This window comes from Choloepus didactylus, chromosome 4, assembly GCF_015220235.1.
Source record: "Choloepus didactylus isolate mChoDid1 chromosome 4, mChoDid1.pri, whole genome shotgun sequence".
Taxonomy (NCBI): domain Eukaryota; kingdom Metazoa; phylum Chordata; class Mammalia; order Pilosa; family Megalonychidae; genus Choloepus; species Choloepus didactylus.
This window is the reverse complement of record NC_051310.1, coordinates 23,892,706-23,917,744: the sequence shown is the minus strand read 5'-3', so window position 1 is coordinate 23,917,744 and position 25,039 is coordinate 23,892,706.

Below are 25,039 nucleotides of genomic sequence, written 5' to 3'. Positions count from 1 at the left end.
TTTTGAGGCTCCTTGGACAATTTTGTCTTTAGGGTCTGGCAGGCAGCTTTGTAGAATAGAAATGGCAAAGAACATGGAATTGGGGAGGCCTAAGTGTTATTCTTGGCTCGGACACGAACTGCTGATGCTGCTTAATCTCCGTAAGTCTGAAGTTTCCCTTGGTATAAAGACATGACACTGCCCTTGGAGGGTCATTGGAAAGTTAGAGACAACACGTTTAAAATGCCTAGTAGCACAGCGAACATCATACACTGCATATAGGTTGCCTGTATTTTATACTTCTTTTTTTTCACTTCTCCACTGTCCATCCCAACCCTCCCTCCTTTTTTTCCTTTTTTACAATTTTTGAATATCCTTCTCCACTACCTACTCCTGGACACCTTAAAGAAAAATTGTGTCATCTAAAGAAAAATTGTGTCATCTGCAACAAGCATGTGTGCATCAGAGTCAGAAAGAATTAATTTCCAATCAAACCTTGATTTTGTTAAATTCTAATTTATTTGTGTACCTATAAAAATTTTCATGTAATTTAAGACTCCCAAGAAATTGCAAAACTAATACAAAGAGGTCCTGTGGGTCCTCCCTCCAGCTTTTTGAAATGATATCTTTCATAACCATAATACAGGAATACAGCAATCAAAACCAATAAATTGGCATTGGTATAATATTATTACCCAACAACAGACCTTATTCAGAGTCCATCACTTTTTACATGCACTTCAAACATCGTTATTGACCATTTTTGTGCTTTCAGGCAATTGCTTAGCCTATCTGAAGCTTAGTCTCCATGTCTACAAGGTTAAATCATTTAACAGCACTTACCTCATAGAATGTTTCTGAGGATTATGGGAAATCCCATATGTAAATTAACGTGGACATAAACTATTGTTGTTATGATAACACTGTTACTCACCAGTGGTGCTGTGTGGGCTTAAGAGTCAAGGCATTGAATTCCTGCCCTCCACATTCTTTGTGATAACCTCTTAGAGCCTCAGTTTCTTCATCTAGGAAATGGGGTTAACAAAAGTACTGGTTGAATTATAGTTTTTGAGAGAATTTAGATAATATTTTTAAAGAACTTATGATGGTTCCTGAAATCTGGTAAGCACTGAATGTGTTAACTCATTGTTATCTTATAGTACCTAGCATTTAATAGGGGAACAATAAATGTCAGCTTGCATTTGTAATTTCTTGTCCTCTCTGTCCTCCAAATGTTGGTGTTTATTGGGTTCTGCGTTCAGTTCTTTTTTATTGAATGTAGAGAATTTCTATAAATTCACATCCACTCAGGATTTCACTGATTTCCAGGTTTGTACTTCTATTGTACATCTCTTCTTTTACTTTCAGATCTGTATTACAAGCTGCAAACTGACACCTCTAAACAAAACTCGCTATCTTCTTCTCTCTGAAATACTGTGGTGTTCGTAACAGTTCACTGTGAGCTAACACACAGGCAGGGAGGAGTAAGCTCCCTGCAGGCAATGGGGGAGTGAGCCCTCCTGACTCCACCTCATACCCACCAGATTCCACCTCCCACCCCTACCCCCACACTGGAAGTCAATGAGAAGTCAGCCATGTTGGACAAGGAGAAAGGTGAAGAGGAACTAACCAACCCAGACAGAAGGTTTGGAAAGGGTTGGTGTGCTGGTTTGGACGTAGTATATCCCTCAAAATACCATGTTCTTTAATGCAGTCTTGTGGGGGCCAACGTATTAGTGTTGATTAGGTTGGAATGTGTGGATTAAGTTGTTTCCATGGAGATGTGTCCCACCCAACTGTAGGTGATAACTCTGATTGGATTATTTCTATGGAGGTGTGGCCCCACCCATCCAACAAGGGTCTTGATTTAATCACTGGAGTCCTTCAAAAATGCCTGCACAGACCCAGATGCTAGCTGGCTTAGCTCAAAGATGCTTGGAATTGTGGACCCCTGATGTTGGCCGCAGCCAAGAGAGACATTTTGAAGATGGCCATTGGAAGTAGACTTTTTCGACTCCAGAGTTTACCTGGGAGAATCTAAGAGAATACCTCCAGACACCTAGACAGAAACTTCCTGGGAGAAAGCCATTTTGAGACACAACCTGAGAGCAAAGGAAGGAGATGCCAGCCATGTGTCTTCCCAGACAACAGAGATATTCCAGATGCCATTGGCCATTCTTCTGTGAAGGTACCCTATTGTTGTCGCCTTAGCCTGGACACTTTTATGGCCTTAAGACTGTAACTTTCTAACCAAATAACCCCCCTTTATAAAAAGCCAATCCATTTCTGGTATTTTGCATAATGGTAGCATTAGCAAACCAGAACAGTTGGTGAGATGCTTCTAGGCAGCAGGAGTTCTTGGGTAGCAGGCTATGAGAACTCAGAGTGTGCTTTGTGGTTATTGTTGAGGATGTTGCATTAACAAGGAGCTCTTCATTCTGTCCTTGAAGGAGGGTGAGTCACCAGGTGAGAGTGAAAGTGTTTTTTTTTTCTTTCTTTCTTCTTCTCCTTGCTAGATAAGGGAAAGCATCATTGTCCTTCCCCTTGAGGTAGGGTAAGTATTTGCATTGCAAGTGTTGAGATTTCTTGTTGATGGGTCTTGATACTATTTATAAGCTTCAAGCAGAAAGTAAATTTGCATGTGAAAAGAAACAAAATTAAAATTTTGTTAATGGAGGTGTAAAGAGGGACTTAATAGAAACAGAGATGGAGGAGGAGACTTCAAGGAATGGGTTAGGGTTCAATTCAGATGTCTGGGCCCCAGAGAGGGCAAACTGTCAATCAGTAACTCCAAATGTACCAGGGCAAGGGAACAAGATATAGGACCTCTTGGAGGGCACCATTTGTGTGACCAGAGACTGTGATAAACTAAACAAGCATGTATTAGTCATGGTTCTTTAGAGAACCAGAACCAACAGGAGATATCTGTAAATATGAGATTTTATAAAAGTGTCTAACACAACTGTGGGGATGCATGAGTCCAAATTCTGTGGGGCAGGCTGTGAGCTGGGAACTCTGATGAAGGTCTTCAATGAATTCCCCAGAATGTCTTTAGTGAACCAGCTGAAGAAGAAATGAAAGCTGTTTTCTCCCTTAAAAGTCTTCAACTGACTGGATTTAATCCAACTGATTGGATTCTCTCTTTGTGGAAGACAACTCCCTTAGTTGATCATAGCTATAATCAGTAACAGATGCAATCAATTGACTGATTATTTAATAAACCAGCCATGAAATGTCCTTGCAGTAATGGTTAGGCCAGTGCTTGCTTGACCGGACAAATGGGCACCATCTCCTGGCCAAGTTGACACAAGAAACTAACCATCACAAAGCATCTCAAGTTGGGGACAACTCCCCATGGGAGGGTGGAAATCATATGAAAAGGACCATGGTCCTGCCTTTGTCTGGTGTCCCTTCAGAAAATCAAATTTTACCCTAGTCTGGGTATCTCTTCCTAATTTCTCCAGGGTAATTCTGGCTGTAGGAGCAGCTGGATGCTCACTGGCCTGCAGTTTGGAGTTGTTCTGTGATACCTGAAGAAAAGAGGACACCCATGTGACATCTGCATTAGTCTGCCTTCCAGTCACAAACACTGTGGATTTTATCAGAGTCAATCCAAGATTGAAAGTAGGGTTGAACAGAGGGGACGGGCTTATAGGATGTAGGTGACAAAATCGGATCCTTCCCAGTTACAGAAGTTCAGAGTCCAGTTCCATCTCAGAAGGAAACTTAATGGAACATCAAGAACCAGGGTGAAAAGCAAATACAGCAATGCACACGCAAGGCACAAGAGAAGTAGTATATCAGTGCTCACTAACAGAAACTTCTCCTAATTATGCGGAAAAACTATCCCTCCAAATTGAATCATTATTTTTAATCCATAGATCAGAGTACCTGAAATTTATTTTCACAGCACACTGGTGGGATGTTCATCAGTTTTATACGATCAAAGGATTTGATGATTAAGAAAATGGTTGCTGGGTTAAACAGATCTCTTTAGGGCAAAATATTTCATAATGTTTAGATGCTGTGTGGATAAAATTCATAAACCACAATTCACATGTGCAAAAATAGAACTTACTTTGTTTTGAGTAATTGCTTTACCTGAATCTTTAGTTATCTTTTCTTGTAGCAGATGGGTAGGTAGGGTTTAGGGTGAGAGATAGGCCATGAAATTAAATGTTATTCAGACCTTTATGAGAAGAATCCTATGCCATAACTCTAATCTTGCATCCCACTGGCTGGAATCCACTCAAATGGTCATAAGTAACTTCAAGAGAAACTGAAAAATGTAGTATGGCCATGTGTCAAAGAGAAAGAGGAAGTGAGCTGGTAAGTAGTTAGCCAATCTTTTCAATAGTCTGTGCTCTTGCCCACCAAATATCTTTACTGTTCTCTCATACTCACCTAGAATATACTCATCCCTTTTCCCAAAGGAGATAAACAAATGTCCCATCTACTCACTGCCTCTAATTCAAAATTCAGGACCTCTGAACAAATATGGCTCCTCATGACCCAGGTTCAAAAGGCAAAACTGTCTGTACCTTCTTACTCTTCAATACAAAATGGTAAAATGAAGGCAGGATGACTATAATCAATACTCTTATATAGAAAGCAACATTATGGGAGACACATAGCAGTCGTTACCCATGGTAAGATGTACTAGTGCTAGGCAGAAATTGTGAGTTCCTTCTTCCCTGGTGATGGGGGAAGGTCATTGATTAGATCCTGATCCTGCTCTCTGGAAGAAACTCTGTGACCCATGGCTTTACTCTCCAGAAGATTCTTTTTCTTCCATTATTCCACCTGTGCACATCTGAGGCAGGTATTTAGGAGCAAGTCTCAGTCTCCTTTGGATGATCTACAGTTTTCACAATTTGTTTCCTGACACCACAAGTCTGAGACCTCCAAAAGTTGTTTTAATGATCAAACAGCCAATAGATCCTTTAGTTTTTTAATATGGGTTCATGGAGCTTTTGAAAATACTGTCCAAACACTTTGATTTTTCATATATTTTTCCCACTTGATAGCTTATGTCAGTGACCACAACCCAAATTCTTTCCTAGATATAATTCCAAAGGCTGACTTATTTCCTTAATTTCTTATCTTTGTGAATCTCTCTTTCTCAATTTAATATAGGTAGCTGAAGACTACCTGAAATAATAGTTGGGAAGCCCAAACATTTAATTTGAGTGCAAAAATCTGAGAAGTCTTTGAGGGCTTTTGTTGTTCAAAGCTCTACCAATTTAATAGCTTACTGTTCAGAATTTAGAAGCAATTAGATTTTCCAACGCTTTGACTCCCTAAATTTCTAGCCTCTCTTCATTTCTTTTTTACTTCTGCTTGTAAATTAGCCAATCCTTTCCTGGGTCATCATTTTCTTATAATGTTCTGCTGTAAGCAAAAAAGTAAATCAAAGATACACTATCACTCAGACTCTTTTCCAACCCTTGCCCAGAAAACATAGATTCTGTCTTGTAGGTGAAGCTGCCTAAGAAGTTCATTATTTGTAGAACATTTACTATGCCTCGTAAGTGACAGTGTCTCAAGTGTTTTGTCACTACATCTTTCCAGCCTCTGCAACTGGTTTCCTCACTGTCTCCCACAGGACAGCACATTTCAGGTATTTGTTCTAGCAGTGCCCAGTCACTTCAAGGTACTAGCTTCTCTGTTGTAAGGTAATTTGTTAGTTACACAAATACATGCCAAAATACAATTGACTTAGTGCAACAGAAGTTAATTTCTTATCATTTAAATTCCACAATAGGTTCTTATGATCACTACATGGTTCTCCTTTAGGTAGTGATTCCAGGATTCTACCACCTTCCATACCCAGTTTCCAAGGAAAGAACAAGGAGAATTTTGCATGGGACATTTTTATGAACTAGGCCTAAAAGTGGTACACATCAAGATTCTTTACTCTCAAGTAAAAAAGAGGTTTCTATTATTAAATGATGGATGTTAGAGCTCACATCAGCAAGCTACTGTACATTTGTGTCATCACAAATAATAATATGTCCTAGCACCACTAAAAGAGATCTGCATACAGTGTTGTGGTGGAGAGCTAAGCTTTGGCTGTCAGTATTTGGCTTTATGAGCTCATGCAGGATGCATGAGTCTAAGATCTTCAGTTACTTTACCTAAGAGAGAGAGAGAGAGAGAAAGAGAGAGAGAGAGAGAGAGAGAGAGAGAAAGGCTGAAGCTAGTGCTTGGCCACCACAGTGGGGTTTATTCTAGTTCTTCCATTTTATGATGACATGGTGAATGGCATATAGTAGTAATTGGTGTATACTCTTCAATTAATAAGTTTTCCAGAGTAATGAGCTTAGTTTTATTTCCCCCACAGCAGACACTGAGTTAAGGATTTGGGTGAAGTTTTGAATTAGGCGTATAAAGCAACCTCTCTTCATATAAAGAAACCAGTCACAATATTAAATAGAACAGAGTTGTATTCACTTACAGCACCAAGGAGAATACTATGTAGACAACTTTGAAATGGTGTGTCATTAAGGAAATGAGTGTACACTGTTTACTGCTTCTAGCTTGAACTCAGAGGTTTTAAGGGTGAGAAACTCAAAGGAGGCAAGTCTTTGTATTGGTTGATTTCTTAAGACAAAGGTACAAGCCTGGCAAAGATCTGAGCAAAGAAGAATGTGTATACAAATCACAAAACATTCTGTGCTTTAATTGCTTAATTTATGGGAGTGGTTTTCAAGTTCTCAGCCATGCATAACAGGGAGAGTGACTGTTCTGGTTCTTCCAGGGAAGGGAGAAAAACTCATATAAGGTTGCCTAATGCTTAAATTAACCACTGAAGGGCAAGAAGGCTGGAGTAGTTATCTACCTCCCATCCCTCATTGGTTGACATTGTTTCCTGGATGTTACCTCCCTGGCAATCCTGACTTCCCTTTATTGTGGCCTTACAAACTGGAGGGCCTGGAGAGCATCCTCAGACAGGGAGACACCTGAAAACATTGCCAAGCTTGAAAATTTTTTGCAGGTCACTTGCATGTTAGACTGGGGAATAGGGAGTGGGTATGAATAGGGTAAGGCAGCCACAGCATTTGCTAAAGCATTTAAAGACAATTCTAAGAAAGTGAAAATGATTTAGTTTTTGCATTTTAATTATAGACCTCAATTTTTCATTTATTCTTGGATTGAGAAATTAAAAAAAAAATGTGTAATGACACAGGATAAGTGAGAAATTATTTTATGGTAATCAGAGAAAAATTTGGAGTGTCAGTGCTATCTAAACTTATCCCCTTGGCATTGTTAAATGTTTTAGCATACACACAACAGAGTAGAACCATCCTTTAATAATATTAGTCAGGAGAATAAGGACAGATAAGTTTTACCTAATGATAACATTCGCTGTAAGCCTTCTAGAACCTTAAATATACCAAACTACAATTCCAGTCTCTCTTCTAATGCTTGATCAAATTGAGAGGACTGAAGTTGAGGCAGATGCTAAACATTACTTTACTTATACTTGTCCAATATATATTTGGGTGTTAGTCCACATTAGAAACACTTATAATCAATGTTCCATAGATGAGTGAATTTTATTCTGCTATATTTAAAAGTGACCTGGAGAAGTGTGTCAGTCATAACCAGAGAAAAAATAAGGCAAATATTTCAAACACAAGCATCAAAGACAGGGAGGGCAAGTTTTTTAAATTCTTCTCCAAATCCTGAAAAAAAAAATTAAATATCTAAAATACTTTGTGGAACTGTAAAGCATTAGCAGTTGAAAAATAGAGAAATTACATTGTTTATAATTAATTTTATTGTTAGTGGTTGGATACAATTTTGCTCTTGACTAATTAAATGGAAGGTTCACAGCCACTTTGATAGATAATGTCAGTGGAATACCATAGAACAGAAAAGCTTGAAATGAATCATAAGACATTTCATACAGATGTGCTATACAAATATTTTCCAGGTTGTTTTGAATGGCTGTGTTATTAAATTAGAAAATCAGGTTCAGATTATGCTCACGGGGAAAAAATACAGAATCAATCCAAGTCAGGATTTTGAGATTCAGGACAGAGGCAGAAGATGCCAGACTAATAACCAGTTACAAAATAAGGACTTTGGCTGAAAAACATATTAAAGGAACAAGTACTTCTCACATAAGTCATAAATAAAATAAACTGATCAAAAGAAAATGACATTTGAAATAAAAGTAGGTCAACTTTCAGCCAATGTCGAGACAAAAATTTAAACAGTTTCATAATAGGAAATAGAAGAACCAAATGAAAATAAACATGTAGTTTTCTTAAATATGATACCAAAAGCACAGTCAACAAAAGAAAAAAATAGATAAATTGAGCTTCATTAAAATTAAAAACTGTAGTGCATCAAAGGACACCATAAGAGAATGAAAAGATGACTCACGATATGGGAGAAAATGTTAGCAAACCATTTATCTGATAAGGATTTAATATCCATAGTACATAAAGAACTCCTATCACTCAACATCAAAAAGACAAACAACTCAATTTAAAAATTGGGCAAAGGTCTTGAATAGACATTTATTCAAAGATGATATCCAAATTGTCAATAATCACATGAAAGAATACTTAGCATCTATTGTCATTAGGGAAAAGCAAATAAGTGATGATACCACTTCACACCTACTAGGATGGCTATACCCTCAAAAATGGGAAACAGCAAGTATTGGTGAGAATATAGAGAAATTGGAACCCTCATACATTGCTGGTGGGAACGTAAAATGGTACAATCCCTGTGGAAAACAGTTTTGTGTTTCCTCAAAATGTTAAACAAAGAACAGCAATTCCACTCCTAGGTATATACTTAAAAGAATTGAAAACAGGGACTCAAAAAGATATTTGTACACCAGTGTTCTTAGCAGCATTATTCATGATAGCCAAAATATGAAGACAACACATTTGTCCATCAAAAGATGAAAGGATAAACAAATGTGGTATAAACATACAGTGTAATATTATTAATCCAAATAAAGGAATGGAGTTCCATATAAGCTATAACATGGATAAACTGTGAAAGCTTTATGCTAAGTGAAATAAGCCAGACACGGAAGGACAAATATTATATGATTCCATGTTCTGGTTTGCTAATGCTACCATTATGCAAAATACCAGAAATGGATTGGTTTTTATAAAAGGGGCCAATTTGGTTACAAATTTATAGTCTGAAGGCTATGAAAATGTCCAAATTAAGGCTTCAGCACAAGTTGGCCTTAAAGAAGGCCAATGGCATCCAAAACAGCCTCTGTTAGCTGGGAAGGCACATGGCTGGCATCTGTTGATCCCAGGTTGTGTTCCAGCTCCTCTCTCATCTCCTGCGCATTCTTCAAAATGTTACCCTTGGGGCATTTGTCCTCTCTTAGCTTCTCCAGGGCTCACATTTAGAGCTTGTATATAATCATAGTTCTCACCATTGAAGGAATAGTCAACTGCAGAACTCCCATTAGAATAAAAAGAAACCATTAAGACACGAAAATGAGATGGGAAAGTTAACAAGACAAAATACAAAGATCCATCTTAAATATTTATTTCTCCATAAAGATAGGAATTGAGCAGAAACTTCATACGAATAATAACAACATGATATTAAATCTAAAGAATGTAGTATATTGTATCGTTCAGATTTCTGAAAAGGTTTATAGTTTACAGAATTATGAATGGAAATTTGAAGCACTGATGCCAAATAGAGAAAAGTAGATTAAAAAAAATCTAAATAGTATGTAATTGACCATGGTTTTCATTATGTCATTTATCTGTAATTGTAAATTTTCCCACTAGTCAAAAAAACTTTGAACCTATTTCAGAAATGTTTATTCTTAGTTCTGAATCCACTATGTAGTAACATTGATCAGTTCATAGACCTAAGCCATAACCAAAGTCAATAATTTAATTTTTTGAATAGCTAGTATTTAAGTTTTAATTCCTGCCACAATTTTACTCATCTTTTAAACTTTGTATTATGGAATTTTTCAACTGTATTTAAAAGTACAGTTTACTATAATATAATGACCCTCATATACTCAGCTTTGACAAATATTAATATTTTCCCCATGACCCCCATATACTCAGCTTCAACAAATGTGAATATTTTTACCTATTTCTATTCTCACTTAAGGAAAACACAAACACCTGTTTATAGTGTTAAATATTTCACAAATATGGTAAGCCCATAGAACAACAGTTTAGCCTAGTGAATTATTAATATGCAGATACATTTTTGCCATCCGTCATGACAGGGGATAGAAGCTAGGCTGTCACATTGGATGCCTTCCACATGCCTTCCCACAAAAGAAATTCCTCCCTCCTAGCTAAGAGAAGCCACTTTTCTGACTTTTAGAGTAATCACTCTTTTGTTTTGCTTTAAAGTTTTATCACCTGAGTGTGAATCTCTGTTTCAGTTTTGCCTACCTTTTAAATATATCCTTTAAGTCTCGTTTAATATATGCAGTATTATTTTTCCTTTGCATTTTTTTAAATAAAACTATTTGTCCTATAGAGTTTTCCATGGCTTTGATATTGCTGATTGTATTCCCATGGTGTAGTTTACTACAGACCACTGAAAAGCCTAGAAACCATGATCAAACCAGGAGCAATAAACACCCCTAGCACCCAAATTATGTTCTTGGAAAGCATCAAGCAAACCAGGATTCCTTAGAGGAAGGAGTGACTCTAGGTCTGCACCACGAGGTGTTCAAGATAATCTTGGATCATCTTCCACTACCAGCTTTCAAGGAAGTTCTCAGGTACTGCTAGAGTCATGTCAAAACAATTCAGGAATCAACTCAAAGAAGCTTGTACTGATCAAAGATTGAATCATATGAACATTAGAAAGAATAAAAACTTCAATAGATTTCATCCCATCAACTATGTTAAAATTCTATGACTTCATAAGGATACCTACTCCCATGCATGAAATCTAAAGGATTCCTTTGGAAGATGCTATGGAAATAATGCTTTATTTTGAAAAATGGTAAGTAAAGAGAAAGAATAAAGTATTTATCCTGCCTTTTTTATACATACTGTGCAACTGGTAAAAAAAAAAATTAGTAAATGTGAGGAAATTTCTATTTATAAAAGTATTTCACAAATATGGGTAAGGGATAGCACCATTTGTGATCCCTTGCTTTGAACATCAATCTCTCTAACATTCCAACGGAGAAACAACCAGAAATTGCATGCCACTTGATCAAAGACACAATACCGCCTATGAAATAGTCTTGCCAAAAAAACCAAACCTCAATATAATTATGTTTCCATATTCAACCACCAATTTACAGGAAATACCAAGGACAGAAGGACACTTGTCAAGCAAAATGTTTCTCTCTCTTGCTCTCTTCCTCTCTCTTTGCTAAGAACTATCTTTTTTTTTTTTTTTTTTTTTTTTTGGCATCTTTGCTTTTTTTCATTTCTTTAGCCAGTACTACCAATGACTTTCTTTTAAGAGATACTCTCAACAAAAACGATGTTTCTGTTTGTTTGTCTCATTTTGTTTTTGCTTTATGTAAGTCAGAGAATAGTAATACCTCTTTGAAGTTTGGTTGCAATGTAGTCAGACAGGCTCATTCATTCGTTTCGTTACTCACCAGTCTTTCAAAATGCGTCGCTGAAATCTGTACTGTAGCTCAAAGTATAAATTACCACATGTCGTGTACCTCCTGGATCTTATCAGTAGAAAATGTGACTGTTTTATCAACAAATTTAATTGCTTTATTAATATCTGCTGTAGTTATAAGGCAAAAGAAGCATGGGATATGGGATCATGTTTGAGTGTTGGTGGATTTTTTCCTCCAATCTAGAGACAGAAAAACCTGAACAGATTCATCACTCAGGTTTGATCATCACTTTGTTAATCAATCTCACAGAGAAAAGAAAACAGAAATTGAGTTTTTCAAAATTACCTGTATGTAGATGCATATTTTTGTAGAGGATCAAAATTTGTAATTAACCAGGCTTTTTTCCCCAAGCACTTCTTTATTATCTACATGTTAGCCATACTCTTGTGACCTTCTATGTAATTGCTTTTAAGAGGACCAAAACAACACAACACTTTTGGATCTGCACTCTAAAATATTCAAAGCAGAGATATTACTCATGAAAGAAAGACTTGTGATTTGCAAAAGCCAATGTTTTACCTTCAAGTTTTAAAGAACAAAGGCATAAAAATTTAAACCATAAATAACAGACTGAAATATAATACAGAACCACCCTACTTTCTTCCTTTTCTTTACCCATTCTCGACCTAAGAACATGACAGATAAAATTTTATTTTGAGCAAAGTCAATAACTTCCACTGAATTCTATCCACAGGAATTGAATACGTATCTTAATCTTCCAATAGTCACTTATTTTCATAAATGTCAAAGATAAGTCATCTTTACTTTGTGTAATGGCGGTGATCCTATAAAGGGTAAGACATACCCTTTCAAAAAAAGAACAATGAATTATGTAAGTAATGATCCAAAGAAAAATTAAAGCTAATACTTAAATTAAACATAGTAATAGTTAATGAAAGAAAAATGAATTAGTACATTAAATAAATGTAAATATTTTTAATTGGCTTCACATACAAGCACCGAAAGAACTTAAGACTGATATGAAAGTAAGACTGGAGGAACTTTGGTTAATATTTGTCAAAGGAAAGAGTTTGTGCTTGCAAATATACACATACCCACATACACTCATCCATACCACACACAAAATAAATTGGCACATACAGTAAATTGATTTATGTACCCCAGAAAAAGTGTACCTTTGTGCTTAATCCATTCCTGAGTGTGAACTTATTGTAAATAGGACAAATAGATGTTATTTTTAGTTAAGGTGTGGCTTACTGAATCAGGATGGGTCTTAATCTTATTACTAGAGGCCTTGTAAGAGAAGAGCCATGGGGAAGAGCTGGAGGCCAGAAGTCAGAGGAATCTGGAAGAGAAAGGAGAGGACATCATCATGTGATGGCAAAGCCGAGTCCCAACGATTGCCAGACAGACAGAATGCTACCAACCCCAGGAGGAAACGAACTTCCAGTCTCTGAAACCGTGAGCAATAAATCATTGTTTAAACCAACCCATTCTGTGTGGGGTAATTGTCTTAGCAGCTGGAAAATTAAGACAGGGTATCTCAGGAAAAATGTGACTATCCAGATTACAGGGAAGATAGAAATCAGGGAAGCAGCATCAGCAGCAAAAATGGGTGAACATTCTCTCTAGGGCCTTGCCCCACTTGCAATTCCTCTGTCTCTGCAAATTCTCATAAGAAGGAGACAATCTGATTGACCACTGACCAACCAACTGATTTTCCTTCCTTGCCAAGAGTTTATTTCTAGTACAATCAGCTATAGCTAACGAACAGGGTCTCATAATACAAACAGTGGGTCAAAGGCACAACTCTTGCAATATGTAATATAGCAAAGCATTTTAGATTTATTTTAGAGATAGGGGTAATTTTCAGAGAAGAGTTTTGATTTGGTCAAAAGCTCCAAAGTTCTCTCATTATTAAAACCTTACATATCTACCATAAAAAAAGTTAAAATAAGATTATTTTGTCTTAATTATATAATAATGTAGATTACAAGGGGTGACAGTGTGATTGTGAAGGCCTTGTGGATCACACCCCCTTTATCTAGTGTACGGATGAGTGGAGGAATGGGGATAAAAACTAAAGGACAAACGGGGTGGGATGGGGGGATGATTTGGGTGTTCTTTTTTCACTTTTATTTTTTATTCTTGTTCTTTCTGATGTAAGGAAAATGTTCAGAGATAGATTGTGGTGATGAACGCATAACTATGTTATCACACTGTGGACAGTGGATTGTATATCATGGATGATTGTATGGTGTGTGAATGTATTTCAATAAAACTGAATTTAATAAAAAAAAAGATTATTTTTTCTTTATGTTTTCATTTTACCTTATTAATGCATTTAAAATTTCATATATGAAATAATATTTTGGTTAATCTTTGACCTAAGCATTTCTTTGCTACTTAATGAGGTTCTCAATGACTGGGCCTAAAGTTAGCTTATTTTTATATCCTCACACTTTGGAGAATGCCTTATGACTGTCACCTTGATAACTGCCTCTTTAATGAATAGCAGTGATTATTTTTTTTAATGAACACAGATAAATATGTAAAAAACCTACCTTTTAAAGTCTACTGTGGCAAGGTATATTTTCCAAAGACGGAAAATGTATATATCACAAATGACCAATACACCTCCCACAGAGTATCTCTGTTGGTGCTTGTGACGGCACCAACCAATGGGGTAATGGCATAAGTAATGATATGTGAGTTCTTCCAATGCTAGGTTATTAAAAAGATATAACTTCCATGTAGCTCTGTCTCCCTCTTGTGCCACTTTCCCTTGGACACCAACTGCCATCTTGTGAGGAAGCCTAAGGCTTTGCAAAGATAATCCAGCAAACATCTTCAAATAATTACTTGTAAAATTCACCATGAATACTGAATAAAGTGACATTTCCATAGTGTTCACTTCCATAATTTAAAAGGAGTTAAGCATAAGTAACAGTGGGCAGCATTGTGTTGGGCTAAACTTTAAATAATATTTTCTAAATTTGCACTACCAATGCATATGAACCCACAAAACAGATGGTGGCTCTGCCACAGTGCAATCTCACACACAGCATTATTTTTCTTGTGCAGTGTGAGGATTGTAATACAACAAGCTTATAGTTTAGTTGAACTTACATTTCCCATGATATTTACAGTAAATCGCTTACTTTGGATAGGCCACTTGGTATTATAGTTGAAAAATACTATTGTGAATCAAAGATTGAAAAGAAAGAAAAGGCAAAAGAGAAGCGAATGGAGAAAGGGATGGAAGTAAGGAAAAGAAAAAGAAAGGGAAAGCAAGGGAACGCGAGGAAAGGAAAGGAGAGGATGGGAGGTGAGTGGAGGAAACATTTATTAAGTATCCTATGTGAATTTTTTTTTCACTGATTTTCTTACAAATTGGGAGCAGCATTCTAAACCTTCATATTAGATATGAACTCAGTATTTCTACCTTATAACCTTCAAGTACAGCAAATGGGATCTTGACCACTCTAGTAGAAGGTGTTGAAAACTTAACTGATTGATTGCATTATCTTTCTCTTTAGAGGTTTTAGGAACAGGTTACCATCCTGCAATATTTGAAATGCAGGCTTGCCCTAATAGTAGTGGATAGATTTGATGGCCTCATGCATATTTTTGTCCAGTTAGTGAAACTGGAGCTTTAAGAATAAAGTTGCTACAAATACTCTTGAACAGATCTTCTAGTGGAAAGTTTATCTTGGGTACATACCTAAGTGTGGACTTTCTAATCATAGTATCTTTAACTTTAGAAAGACTGCCAGACTTTTCCAAATTGGTTGTTCCATTTTACATCCCCAACAACAATATTTCAGTTGGTCCACATCTTTGCTAACATTTGGCATTGACAGCCTTTCTCATTTTACTCATTCTATTGTATCTCATTATGATTTTGATTCTCATTTCTCTAATAAGAAGTAATACGGAAGATGTTTTCATGTGCTTATTGATCATTGGATAATTTTTGTTAAGTGCTATTCAGTCTTTTGCCCATTTATTTAAATGGCTATTTGTATATTTATTTATGGATTTGATGTAGCTATTTATGTTTTCTGGATACAAGTTCTGTGCTGGATATGGACATTGGAAATATTTTCTTCAGTTCTTGCTTTGTTTCTGTGTTTTCTTAATTGTGTTTTTAATTTTGATATGGTTTAAGTTCTGTCTCTCTCTTTTGCATTTCCCTATTTTAGAATTAATTAATTGAGAGCTCTAAAAACATTTTTAAAGGCCTATGGGGATTTGATTGGGATTTAGTTAAATTTGGGGAGCCTTGACTTGTTAATAAGAATGAATTTTCCAATCTTCAAATATGGCATATCTATTTTTTAGTTTTTTTTAAATTTCTCTCAGCAATGCTTACAGCTGTGCAGAAGTTGTGCATATATTTTTCCAAATGTATTGAAAATATTGGCTGTTATTCATGTACTTTTCTTGAACTGTTGGAAGTGCATTTTTTGTCTCTATTTTTTAAAAAGTGATTGTGTAATATTGGTATTGTTTTTCCTTAAAGGTTTGATAGAATTTACTATTGAAGCCATATGGGCCTGGAGTTCTTTTCCTGGAAGTTCATTGATTATTAACTCAATTTATTGAAAAACTATACTGATCCTCATATTTTTTTATTTTTATCTTCATTAATTTTTTATTTTTCAAGAATTTTGTCCATTTCACTTATATTTTTGAATTTATTGTCATAAAGTTGTTTGTAGTATTTCCTTATTGACATTTTAATGTCTGTATAATCTATAGTGCTTTTTATCTTCTATAATTGGTAATTTGTTCCCTGTCTCTCCCTCTCTCTCTCAATCCATCTTCCTGGGGCTTTAATAATTTTATTAACCTTTTCAATAAAACAAATTGTGGCTTTCCTCACTTATTTTTATCTTTTCTATTTCATTAATTTTTCATTATGGGTCACATTTTTCTGCTACTTCATAAGTTTAGGATTTTTTTATTTTTATTTTTATTTATCACTGGCCATATACTGGTAGGGAGTTTAGCGTATGTTGATATTCTTTACATGTTATTCAGTTTTCTTTTAACAGGCAGCTAAATTCCAGGAGCGGGGGAAGGGCACTTTTGATCCTGACAGGCTTGGTTTTTCTCCTTTCCTCCTTAATAGGGCTGATCTATCTTGGTTTTGTGTTTAATCCCAGATAATGACCCATATCCTAGGCCTGTTTCTTTCTCCAAATGCATGGCTTTTGTGGGGTGTCCACTGAATATCCAAGGTTCTCAGCGTGATTGCTCCACATTTATTGGGCCAGCATGCCAACGTCTGTTAGTACTGTGTGCCGCTGGTTTGTCTCAATAACTCAGCACCACAGAACCTATTCTCTACTAGGCTTTCTAGCTTCCCACCCTGCAATGTGCATTCAAGTCCATGGCCCCAGATCTAGGTTGGCCTTGGATGCCAACTTCTAGGCCCACTCCTCTGTGTAGCTCTCTCCTTTCTGATACCCTTGCTCCCAAAATTCAGTACGTCAATAGCCTGTAAATTCCACTATTTGCCTCCTCAGGTTAGCGAGACTACTTGTCTGCTTGAGCTCCACCTCTCCCTACTGCAGAATCAAAGTGACCCCTTTCAGAGAGCCTAGGCAAATGTGATGATCATCTCCTGTGTTTCCTTACTCTCCAGGATGACAGTCCTACCCTGCCTGATGTCTAATGGATGAAAAAGTTGTCTGATATATTATTCCAGTTTTATAGTTTGGGCTAGTGAGATGGCAAGTCATGTATCTGTTACTCCACCATGGCCAGAATGGAGACCTTTTTCAAGTACCTTTCCCAGAAACCCCACCCACAGCTTGGCTCACATATCATTGTCCACCCCAATATACAAGGGAGGCACAGAAAGTAATATTTCAGTGAGGCTCATTGGAACCCCCAATAATATAAAGATGAAGAGGGAACTATATATTGGATACCAACTAGCTGTCTCTGGTGTAATGATGTACTTCCAATGGGTGTTTGATGGAGAATTGTAAACGACAACAATGAGTACTGAATTGATCATAACTAGTATGTTCATAAGATAAACAACTTCACTAAAATGAACAAATCTATGGAGAGGAAAGAATTCTTGCCTGATTAACTTTTTATTATCCAAAGTGCCTAGCATTTTACCTTGCATGCTACTCAAAAAATTACCTTTTAAAATGTGATCCAGTTGTTGACTGGGCTTTACACAGTTATAAAAATGTGCTAGGAATTATATTCTCTAGTAAAATGTAAAATAATAAAACACTTTCTATTTTTGATGGTGTCACATTTGAACTTGAGCAAAAATATTTTTGATGAAAGTAGCACAAACGATTGATCTAGAGTAATTTCATAATTCACTAAACACTAGGGAGTAACAGTTTTGGGAATGTCTGCTTAGCTCATAAACACTTGTGGAAAGCTTCTCCCTGCTCTGTTCCATAGGAGCAAGAACTGGTTGTCATGTTTTTGGTATGCAATTCAGAAATTTCTGTTTAGGTAACTGGAGAAGGAAAACCACCCTGTGTTTGGTCAATCATATTCTTTCTTCAAGTATTTTTAAAATGAGGCTTAGGAATACTAGTCAGGATTTTTCTGGCTGCTTAATATCAGTTGCCTTTTTGGGGCTTTGTCCACAGAGAAGCAGAGAGACAATAGGAGACAGTAAAGCAGTTTTACAAAAACAGATGAATTTTGCTTCAATTTTGACAGCCTTTGATTCCTTTCTTTGACTGTGTAAGATGAACTCATACATTCTAATATGTTCTTGCTTTGTAGCATAAGCTACCCTGTGTCCATGTGTTACCTTCAACCAAATACCTTGGATTGAGAGATATTTCTAATATTACTCAAAGTGTTCTCTTCTGATGAGGCTGATTCTACCAGTCATTTTCCATATGAATGTTTGGTTCTTAAATCAAGTAGGCTTAATATATTTCTACCTTTTCCAAAGATGCTACTGGTATTCCTTATAATAGACATAGATAATGGTCAAAAGTTTATGGTATTGAAACAGCAACTCCTATATCAATAAAAGATATAGTTTTGCCCAAGAATACAATGTTGAATATTCATCTGAGTATAAAATATTTAACAGCAACTATGAAAAGTTTATTTTATTTGGTCCATCATGTCATTTTTTTAGATAAAACTGAAGTAAATCAAGATATGTCTTTTCTTACTTTCTGAATTTTATATAAATTTGCCATGATTTAATAAAGATAGCAATGAGATACTTACTTTTTAAAAAATCATTTGTAAAATCAAATCACTAGGAACACATAGTAACCCACTACCTGCTGAGTGCTAAAGAGCATCCTAATACAAGGATGACTTAAAAATACAAAATAAGAAGGACATTTTCATATTTCTTAATCTTTTAAGTTAGAGTGAAAAAATTTTGTATTTATAAAATCTGGCTCCACTACTAAGCATATCAGTTACCATAGGTAATTAACTTTAAAAGACTGAGATTCAGTTTTATAAAATAAAATACCAGATATTGTCTCCTCATAAGATTGATGTAAAAATTGTATGAGTTAATATATAATACACAAGGTCATTTTCAGAAAAAAAAGTGTGTTAAATGGATTGGGTGCATGTTATGGTGGCAGACTCTGGGTTTTCCAATTTACATACATGTAATCTTAGCTTCGTAATAATTCTTTCCTAAATACAAGGAAAGAATAAATCTAATATAGTTGGATTTATGCTGTCTCAGATGTTTCCATAACTTGGACTTGCGATGAAATTTCATATTAATTTCTCTAAAATAAGAATGTTAAAAATTTTGACTTCCCACTCTAGGGGGGTTATATCTAGTCTATCATAGTGAACTATAATTTTAAGTAATCCCTTTGAATATCCTTAGAAAACTGCCTGTAATTGCATGAAAGACTACAAAGCATCCTGGGACCTTTTCCCATCTGTTCCCTGTCATCATGGCAGTTCTTACAATTAGAAAATGTTAGATTCAAATGGATTTGATCAGGCAAGGATATAGCGAAACAAATGGAGACTTTGATAGACTTCTTCAGTGGTGACACTGATGAATTTCGTTCTTGCCACAAGATCTTACCCAATTATATTCCAGACAAGCTGTGACAGGTGGACTCGTCTAACTGTGCTACAGTCTAATAAGATGTTTGAAAAGCACAGAATCTTCCCAGAATTAATTTTAACATAAATATAAACTAGGAAAAATAGTATTCTTCCAAAAATAATGAAAAATACCTATGTAAATTATACTCCTGATCTTGCAAGATGAGGCAGAACACTAACTAAATAAGCTTAATTCCTCCATGCTTTAAAAACAGCATGAGAGCAGAGCTCAGTGGCACTATAATGGACAAAGGTATTGGCAAAGACATAACTACAATGACCTTGGTTACCATTTTCCACCAAACCCACCCATGTGAATTTACACGCCCTTCCAAGTAATTGAAGTTACTAAACTGAAGGTATGTTGATCAAGTCTCATTCCATGCTTTAAAACACCTCAGACCAACCTTGTAACACCATTGCCTGGATGAGATTCTAATGGAGAAACCCTTGAATCCAGAGGTCCTCTGGCCCTACTTCTGTTCAAAGCTAGTGTGGGCATTATAAAGCATTAGAAAGAGTTGAGTTAAATTTTTTGAATTGACTTTTAAGAAGCAATTCTTTTTTCTTCCTTTTTTGATTTAATTTTACAAATTGCTCTTCAAGTAATACAATTGCTATTTGCATTCTAAAAGGAATCAAATGAGGATTAAGATTAAAAATAAAGAACAGAACTTTTGGATTTAAAGCAAAGCTTTGTATAATGTGGCAAGCCCTTTGTCTCATTATAATTATTCATGTGGCATTATTCGCTCACTAATTACTAAGTTAGGTATTAGCTTAGATAGGCTCTATGAAACACCTTGATATTATCCAATTCTAGTAGGATTTGAAAGTCAAGAAAATCAACACCTATAGTTCATCTCCATATAAAATAAATGAATAAATACCAAACTCACAAGCAGACAAATATCTAATTCCATTATTTGGTTAAATGCAGTGTTCAAACATATAATCTACTGACTTAAAATGTGTTTGGAAAATAGAAGTTCTCTGTGGGGGTTCCTATGAAATCCACTTTGATTTGGACTTAGGTTTCTCCCAACAGATATCAAATTTTAATGAGAATTTCTTTCTCTAGTCACTAGAAATTAAAGCATGTAAGCCTTGCAGAGGAAGCTGGCTGGTACTAACTGCAGATAATACTATAATTTGAAAATAGGTTGCAACATTATGTTTGAAATGGAAGTAAGGGAATGGCTTGAGGCTATGTGTTATTTTTGGATAGGAAGACTAGTTCTTTCCTGATGTACATCTTGAAGTATTTAAGCAGACCAACTTCCAATTAGCTCAAACAGCATCTAAACAGCCCTGGAAGGGGTCTACAGCTCCTGTATGAACAAGTTGTTGTGATGCTAGTTTATATTTGGTATTCATGGGATGACTGCCCATTCCCTGGCCTGATGAGGCCGATGCAGATTTCCACAAATTGCTGCAAAATGTCAGTAAAACCTAGCGATTCTCTCTAATCCTGCATCTCTCTTCAATCATTAGGTGTTTATTTGTTGCCTAGCGTGTAACGCATCAATGTGAAATTGCCCTTTAAAGCAGAGTGGTTGTCCTTTTCTTCTCCAAACTAGCTTTGCAAATGTAGAAAGTATCAAAACATTGACTTAGGTCTTTCCATATTTTGTGAGTCTAAGTTTTTGTATTAAGTTTCACTCATAGAGAATAAAATGTCTTCTAAATTTCACTTTGGGTATTTTAAAAGATGCACTTTTTTTTAATTGAGAACTTTTGTAAACATTATGACAGAAATGTAAAGAAATAGACTTAAAAGTATATATGGTAAATATTTGAATCAGCTCTGAAAAGTAAGAATTTGCCTATTGTCTTGCTTAGTGCCTATGAAGTAGTATCTGTGAATACATGTTTGCAGAAAGATAGGAAGGAAAATAAAGAATGAGCAAAACCACTGGGGGAGGCAAGAAGAGAGAAGGGGCCAGCACTAGGTCAACCATTTCTCTAACTTTCTTCAGGGCTTTCATCAGGATGACAGTCAAAATTGATGATAGATGCAAGTCCACTAAAAAGAATGACAATAAATATTGTGACTACATAGTGAGGAAAAAACATGAGAAATATGCAAGAACTCAGATATAAGTTTTATATCTGGAGGAGTTGTGTAGTCTACCAGAGAGGGAAAATGTTGCTCCCCCAAAATTAATAATAGTAACTGAATAAATAAAACCAATATTCTGGAGACAGAAGAGTATGGCAGCATAGAGAGAAGTGGAAGTTAGTTAGTTCCCCCGGAGCAACTAATAAACAACCAGAAACAACTAGTAAGTGAACTGGAATAACTGCTGGGGGACAACACATGGTGCACCAACCTGGCCTGGGAGGAATGCCTGAGATAGCAGCATGGAATCTGTGAGTAGATACTGCGGACGTGAGCCGGGAGACCCCTCCCACCATGGCAGCCCAAACTGCAAAGCCTCACTGTGATAGAGATCAGCACTCTCTGAACAAGCAAATATTCCTCAGTCCAACTCCAACTGGGGTTTTAATTGGCAAACGTGGAGTGCTCAATGCAAACTGCAAATCCCCAACAAGCAGACAGAGGCTTTTAGTGACGACTGACCTTGAAGAGCAAGGGAACTTCTCTGTGCCAGGAGGGGGAGCCTAGAGGACCAGGTTCTGTCTCTGGCTGGTGAATGAAACTGGGGGATGTAGACTGGCCCCAAAAGGGGGCTTTCTGTCCCTTTTTCTCTCTCTCAACCTGAGTGGTTCAGTGGAGAAAGCCTCAGCCATTTTCAGTTCGCAGTGCTCTGCAGTAGAGAACACCTCAGTCATTTTCAGTTTACAGCACTCTGACCCAGACAAGGGTGGAGATAGCAGAGTCAGAGAGACAAATAATCCATTTAAATGCAAATGAAAACTCTCTAGAGGTGTATATTCCCTAAGAAGAAAGAAATGTTACCCAGCTCTACTACCAGACTTCCATTCAGAACGAGACCCCAGAGCCTGGGGGAAAACAACCACAGGCCACACCTCCTTACATCAGTCAGGAGCGACAGACTGACAGTCACCACCTGCTGGGCAGGCTAGAAAAGCACAGCAGCTTGAGGCCTCACAGGGTGTGTAAATCTTCTAAGACACTGTGCTGGTTTGAATGTATTGTGTCCCCCAAATGCCATTATCTTTGTAGTGTTGTGGGGCAGAAGTTTTGATGCTGGTTAGATTTGCTTGGAATGTGCCCCACCCAGCTGTGGGTAATGATTCTGATGAGATGTTCCCATGAAGGCATGGCCCCACCCATTCAGGGTGGGCCTTGATCAGTGGAGCTATATAAATAGCTGACTCAAAGAGAGGGAACTGAGTGCAGCTGGGAGTGATGTTTTGAAGAGAAGCAAGCTTGCTAGAGAGGAATGTCCTGGGAGAAAGCCGTTTTGAGGTCGGAGCTTTGGAGCAGATGCCGGCTGCCTTCCCAGCTAACAGAGGTTTTCCGGATGCCATTGGCCATCCTCTAGTGAAGGTGCCCGGTTGCTGATGTGTTGCCTTGGACACTTTATGGCCTTGAGACTGTAACTGTGTAGCGAAATAAACCCCCATTTTATAAAAGCCAATCCATCTTTGGTGTTTTGCATTCTGCAGCATTAGCAAACTAGGACAGACACCTTCAGGGAAACTGGATACTGAATATTTCCTCCTGCTGGGATCTGAGCCTATTCTGGTCTGGAAAAACCTGATTGGGGTAACCAAGGAAACCAGAAAACTACAACCTACACTAAGAAAAATGAAGTTGTGGCTGAGTCAAAGGAACGAACTTACACTTCAACTGAAATACAGCAACTGAAACAACTGATACTAAATCAATTCAAAAAGTTTAGGGAAGATATGGCAAAAGAGGTGAAGGCTATAAAGAAAACACTGGGTGAACATAAGGTAGAAATCAAAAGTCTGAGAAAAAACTCGCAGAATCTATGGAAACGAAAGGCAAAACACAAGAGATGAAAGACACGATGGAGATGTACAACAACAGATCCCAAGAGACAGAAGAAAACACTCAGGAACTGGAGAACAATACACCTGAAATTCTACACACAAAAGAACAGATAGGGAAAGAATGGAAAAATACGAGCGACATTTCAGGGAACTGAATGACGACATGAAACACATGAATTTATCTGTCATGGGTGTCCCAGGAGAAGAGAGGGGGAAAGGGGGAGAAGCAATAATAGAGGAAATAATCAATGAAAATTTCCCATCTCTTATGAAAGACATAAAATTACAGATCCAAGAAGTGCTGCGTACTCCAACAGAATAGATCTGAGTAGGCCAACACCAAGGCACTTAATAATCAGATTATCCGATGTCAAAGACAAAAAGAGAACCCTGAAAGCAGCAAGAAAGAAGTGATCCATCACATACAAAGGAAGCTTGATAAGACTATGTGTGGATTTCTCAGCAGAAACCTTGGAGGCAAGAAAGAAGTAGTGTGATATATTTAAGATACTGAAAGAGGAAAACCACCAAACAAGAATCCTATATCTGGCAAAACTGTCCTTCAAATATAAGGGAGAGTTTAAAATATTCTCTGACAGGTGGACAATGACAGAGTTTGTGAACAAGATACCTGCTCTATGGGAAATACTAAAGGGAGCACAACATACAGATAGGAAAAGACAGGAGTGAGAGGTTTGGAACACAATTTTGGGTGATGGTAGCACAGCAATGTAAGTACACTGAACAAAGATGACTGTGACTATGGTGAAAGAGGAAAGTTAGGAGCATGTGGGTCACCAGAGGGAAAGAGAAAAGATAAAGACTGGGACTGTATAACTCAGTGAAACCTGAAGTGCTCAACAATTGTGATAAAATGTACAAATATGTTTTTTCATGAGGGAGAACAAATGAATGCCAACCTTGCAAGATGTTAAAAATAGGGAGCTATTGGGGGAGAAATACAGTCAATGCAAACTAGAGACTCTAATTAACAGAAACATTGCATTATGCTTCCTTTAATGTAACAAAGGCAATAGGCCAAAGCTAAATGTATAAAAGAAGAGGGCATAAGGGAGGCGTATGAGACTCTTGGCATTGGTAATGTTGTCTAACTATCTATTCTACTTTAGTTTAATGCTCTATTTCCTTTTGTTTCTTCCTAGCTGTCATTGTTTTTTCTCTTTCTTTTTTCTTTTTCTTTTGTCCCTCTACCTTCTTTGACTCTTCCTCCTGCTTTGTGGATGGTGGTGAATGCATAAATATGTGACTATACAGGGAACCATCAATTGTTTACTTAGGGCGGAATGTATGAACAAAACCGTCTTAAAAAAATGGGTTGATGAAGAGACCTTGATGGCACTATATTGAGTGATATAGGTCAGACACATAAGGAAAAATATTGCAGGGTCTCACTGACATGAACTAATTTTAATA